Genomic DNA, 6,000 nt, shown 5'->3' with positions numbered 1-6,000 from the left:
TCAGCAGCTCGTGAAATCGCCGCCCTTCCCTCCAGCTCTCTCCTGCCGCACGCCGTCGAGCACAGAAACAAGGGGGGTGGGGGGGTGGAGGGAGGAGAACCCAGAAGGACAGGAGAGAGAGAGAGACGGTGGAGGGGGGTGAGGTGGCGTGACTGTTTGCTCCCGTCTCGACCACGGGTATTCTTGGGTTGATAATACAGATGTCGATGTTATTGCTTGAGAATACGCGTAGCTGAGCGGAAGCCATCATCATCGACAGCAACAAGCCTTTCCCCCCCTGATGCTAATCCTCGGCTAAATTCATGTGGTCGTCCGACTCGCCCCCCCACCCCCAGCATCCGCCCGGCCTCCGCAGGAAGTAAGATCCTTCCAAGCGTGCATCACACACCTTCTTAACTCTGATTGTTCATCCGCTTGACAGGTGCCCTTATCAGAGTGCACGGTGGAGAGGGGAATCCAATAAGTGCACACGGTGGAGGGGGGGGGGGGGGGGGTTAGTGGGGGGGCCAGGCCAGGGCCCGGGCCCCCCGACGGTGGGGAGACACGACTCTGCACGACAGGGCCGAGGGTCCGGCAGTCACACTCGCTCCTGTGTCTCGCCGGGTAGAAGGTCACAGGCAAAGAGCAAATCCAATATCCAGACAGGCTGGCGAGCGGGGGGGGGGGGGGGGGGGGGCAGGTAGGGGCACGGGCGGGAACACATTTAGAAAGTAAGAGATAAATCTACGTCTCCTCTCAGCTGCTCGGCCGGCTGCCTGGAGGTGGGGGGGGCGGCAGGAGAGACTGAGACAATAAAAGAGACAAACAGGTAGCAGCACATTCAGAGCAGCTTCTGTGAGAGTAACTGTTACATTTACTCAAGTACTGCATTGCAGAGTACTGCTGCATGATCTCATCAATGAATGCTTGATTCTACTGTTTGGTCTTTTATTTTGTAAAACATGTAAAACTCCTGTTTGCATCTTCAGTGTGAAACTGAGTCGTCTCAGTCTCACGGCTGCAAAACTACTCACTGTTCAATAATCAGACAAAATTCTTTCAAGGGAAAAATGGAAAATAAGCATATTTACAACTTATAATGACATTTATAAAGAAAAATAAGTAGTTTATTTTTACTAAGACATTTTTTGATTATCTGAATTGTAAATAACTGCCATAGAAATCATTGATGTAGGAGAGAAGATTAGATTTGATGGTGTTTTCTACAATTCTGTGTTTGTGAGGTAGTGTACTTGAATAATTTCATTTCCTGCTATTTGTAAAGTTTCTTTGCAGATTCATATTTTACATAGAAACATATAAAAAGCTTCTAAAACCTGATGTAAGTCTTTTCAGTCTGTGATTGATTCATTGAAGTTTTATTTTCTGTAAGAAACCAGAACCACGGCTTTTAAATCTGGTTTCATCTCAATATCTTTATTACAAAAGCATATCAGAGGATTTTTGAATATTCAGAAGCATTTTGAACCATAATATCATATCAACGACCTAATAAATCAAGTGTAAATTAAAATACTGAAATATAATAACCTTTCTTAACAGTATATAACTGTTATAAAAGCCCACACGGATAGAAATACCATATAGAGACAAATTGTGGGTCATAAACACTTGTTTGCATGAAATCACTATTTATATATGAAGATATAAACGATAAATAGATAAAGCAGCCTCTGCTCCTTGTGCACGGGGGGGAACTCACCAGGAGCCGGCAGACGGCCTGAAGCAGGAGATATCAAATGGTTTTAAACACATAAGCAGCATATTTTCCATATTTGCATCTTAAAATGCACATTTACTGCAGTTTGTGAGACTGTAGCTGGATAAATGCATCAAATACCAACAAGCTCTGTGTCATAGAGCAAACACATGATTTCAACGAGCAAGTTCCATAAATGTGTTGCAGCCGATTTCTAGTTTTATGCAGATTATAGATGGAAAAGTCTCAATGTAAGAGCGACAGGTTTGATGAATAACTCCAAATTATATTATAATTAACAACACAGGGATTCATTTACTGCACAACTTGATACTTTTGAGCCGATTGTACAAATCTAAATTAAGGACTTTTATTTGTATTTTTAAATCGATCCCATGTTTCAAAGCTGGAATATTAGACAATTACTACTACTACTATAATTGGGCTCTTTGTATTAATTGTTATTCCTGTGATTTTATTCACCTCCTCTGTCAGACCCTGGTCCAAATGGTCCATTTCCTCCCAGTCTCCACTGTTCTCCAGTTTCCAGGCAATGGGATCATATTAGTGCTTCTGTAATGGGCGGTAATGAGATTATTCAAATCCTCGGTTTCTAAGTCGGCCGAAGCGAAGCTGAGTCTCGTCCGTGTAAAAAACCCTTTGACAGAAACTGTGCTAAACCCTGGAAACTACCGGCCAAGAGGATTGTCCACGCCGTCCCCTCGAGACTGTCTCTCTATCACCAGGCACGTGTGTGTGAGTGTGTGTGTCTGTGTGTGTGTGTGTGTACACAATTTTCCTGTCTCTTCTTCCACATAGCAATTAAAGATCCAATTGATTTCCCTGCCTACACTGATTACCTGCTTCACTAGTTTGGTTTATCTATGATATCGGATTAATCCTGGAACTATATGCAGCAGGATAACACAATTACATGAACTATAATAATATTTAAACCCTAATAAAAAGTACCTTTTTTATAGCTGAAGAAAAAACGAAATTTCATCTGTAGCTCAGGGACAATAACAGAATTTATTTCGCATTAAATAGAAATAAATAATCACCCAATAATAATCAAAGAGATACAGACAGAAATATAGTTTTTTGCAGGTTAATACATTTATCCTGCAGATATTAAACCTGTGTCTACTCCCTGTAAATACACCTTTCTCTACAAACTTGTAATACAACCAAACGCTGCTGCAAACTCTACACGTTTTACTCTCGTACGATGCATTTGCATTATTTTAACATATTTCAAACCTGTATCCAGTCGATGCAAGTTCTCTCAGCGAAAGAATTTAACTGAGCAATGTTGTGGGATTTGCAGAATTAAACAGCCCAGCAGCTGTTAGCAGAGACAACAGGGTCAGTAACACTCGTGGCTGATTCTCCGTGTTGTGTTGGACTCTGGCAGCCGAGGCCGACGCCGGTTGTTTTGTTTCTGAAGAGGACGAAGTGTCGGGAGCCGGATGAATCAGCGCCCGGCGACGTCACGACTGAAACACTCAGCAAGTGGTCGTCACTGCCGCGTCACCGTTTCAAATCATCTCAGTTTCCACACGTCAGGATTAAAACGCAGCCCGGGAAGGATCAGTGTGGATGTCAGACGTGTCTGTAGCCGAGTGGAGGAGTTTTCAAACAGAAACGTAGTCTTGTGGATTCAGCAGAAGTCTGAATTATTCAGTGAACATGAGTTACATGAAAAACAATCTGTTCTCTAGTGGTTGAGATTTCCATTCCTAAAGCCAACACGACTAAAAACAATACACGCACATTGACAAACACTTAAATCCCTGTTTGTCTTCACTCGTCACATCCTGTGATGCTGATGATTAATCTGTTGTTTGCTCCACAATCGTCAGCTGCCAATCAATAACCATCCAGCGTGTGACGTCTGTGTGAGCGGACATCGGAGTGTCAGAACCAACCTGGTCAGCTGATGCTTCTCCCCCCCCCCCCCCCCCCCCCCCCATACACCTCTATCTGTGATAAACACGGCTCCAGAGCAAACACAGACAGGAGACGGTGAAAGTGGTAATTTCCCCCTCAATGACTCACTCCATTACAATTACCCTGTGATATTTATCCAGACAAACAAAAGGCCTGATGCACGGCTGCAGGGATGTGATGGATAAATGGATGGATGGAGAGAGGGAGGGAGGAGGGGTTGCGGCAGGTATAGAAGGGGTGTGTATGGAGAGGGGCGGGGGGGGGGTGGAGGGAGGAAATCACAGTGCAATAAGAGCCCTCTCATTAGGGCCTGTCTTTATCACTGTGCGGCTCCTGTGAGATGTGGCAGATGAGAGGAGGGAACAGAAGGCCACGGCTCCGATTAGGATCCTTATTGCTCTGATTATCACTGTTTGTCATCCACGCTGCACATCGCACACCTGTGGTAGATGCGCCAGGTCACATCATGTGGTGTGTGTCTCTGTGTGTGTGTGTGTGTGTGTGGCGTTTCTGCATGAATATGTGTGTAAATGCATGTGTGTGTGTTTGTTAAAGAAACAAAGATAACAGTTCATGTGTACGTGCAAAACAGAAGGAAAAACAGCAGAGTGAGAGGAACGGTAATTACAGTGTGTGTGTGTGTGTGTGTGTGTGTGTGTGTGTGTGTGTGTGTGTGTGTGTGTGTGTGTGTGTGTGTGTGTGTGTGTGTGTGTCTGTGTGTCTGTGTGTGTGTCTGTGTGTGTTTCTGGTGCAAGGAGGGGGCACACGTGAATGCAGCCGCGGACACTGTTAGAATGAACAAATAGATAAAGATAGAATTAAATAAATAAGTAACAATCACATGCATTGCTCTCGGTGCCTGGCAACCGGTTCCCTCCGTTGCCTTGGAAACAGTTGCTACAGAATGTGAGGTGATTGGCAACCGTGACAACGAGGAGGGAATAACATTTGACCCCGCTTGCTGACGAGGGGAGGTGAGTCGGGGGGGGCGGTGGGGAGGGGGGGGGGGGCAGAGGGGAGGAAAAAGAGAGATAGAGAAGAAGATGGTGGCAGATAAGAGCACGTTTAGAAATTCATCCTCTGAAGCCGCTTCGCTCTCTCACTCCTTCCTTAACACACACAACCTCTCCCCCCCCTGGCCCACACACACACACACACACACACACACACACACACACACACACACACAGACACACACACTCTCTCACTGATGCTGTAACACCATGCATTCAGACTCACACACGCTCAATGCTTTAACATGCCAGCACTCATGCCAGCTAAAACTCACACTCTGCCGCCCACCACCATAGCACACACACACACACACACACACACACACACACACACACACACACACACACACACACACACACACACACACACACACACACACACACACACACACACGCACACACACACACACTCCAAGGCCCAACACATCTCCCATCACATGCAATATCCGCACAGGGTGTGTTTGAAACTGCACAAAAGGTGCGTCTGCATGCAGCTGTGTGTGTGTGTATGTGTGTGTGTGTGTGTTGCTTTCATGGGGTTTGTTCACCACAACCACACACACACACAAACACACTTCAGATGTAACCTGCACTACGTTGTACAGTGAATTAATCAGGAAGCCATTGTTTGCTCCTGAAGCGATTGGATGTGAAACAGACGTCGGCGTGAAATCACAGCAGCTCCAGGAGGAACCTCTCTCTCTCTCTCTCCTCCTCCTCCTCTCTCTCCTCCTCCTCCTCCTCCTCCTCTATTTCCCATCCGATTGCACTTTGTGTCTTTCCATCCCTCTGCTCACTCGTCCCCTCACGCTGCCTGGCTAAACTAATAAGGGTGTGATTAATGGTCTGCTAATTGCTGTAATCTCAGTTAATTAGAGTGGAGATTCTTCAGTGCTTAGGGAGAGATGCATGTTGCACGGATCTGGAAGGTACAGTACTGGCAGAACTCCACGTCGACGGAGAGGAGACGGACTCGCAGACACGCCGGCGCTGAGCAGTTCCCCCCCCCCGAGGCTCATTCTACACACAGTCATTCACACAATGAGAGAAGGGCTGGAGCAGAGATTTATGAAACTATTCTACTGTAATTTTCCTTAATTTGGATGAATTCATGAGAGGATTTGCTTCGTTGTGGCGATAACTTCAACTCAAACCACACTACGATTTGGTTTTCCACTGGAAATGAGAGTATGGTCCATTATCTGAGAGACAGGATTGGAGAAAATTATTTAATATGGTCTCGATAACTCAATGATTCAGACTCCAACACAGTCAGTTGACAGGAGACTGAACTAAGAAGATGGAGAAGCTATCAAATATCATGAGTGATGATAC

This window comes from Limanda limanda, chromosome 17 (assembly GCF_963576545.1).
Source record: "Limanda limanda chromosome 17, fLimLim1.1, whole genome shotgun sequence".
NCBI classification, from domain to species: Eukaryota; Metazoa; Chordata; class Actinopteri; order Pleuronectiformes; family Pleuronectidae; genus Limanda; species Limanda limanda.
This window is presented reverse-complemented; position numbering follows the sequence as displayed.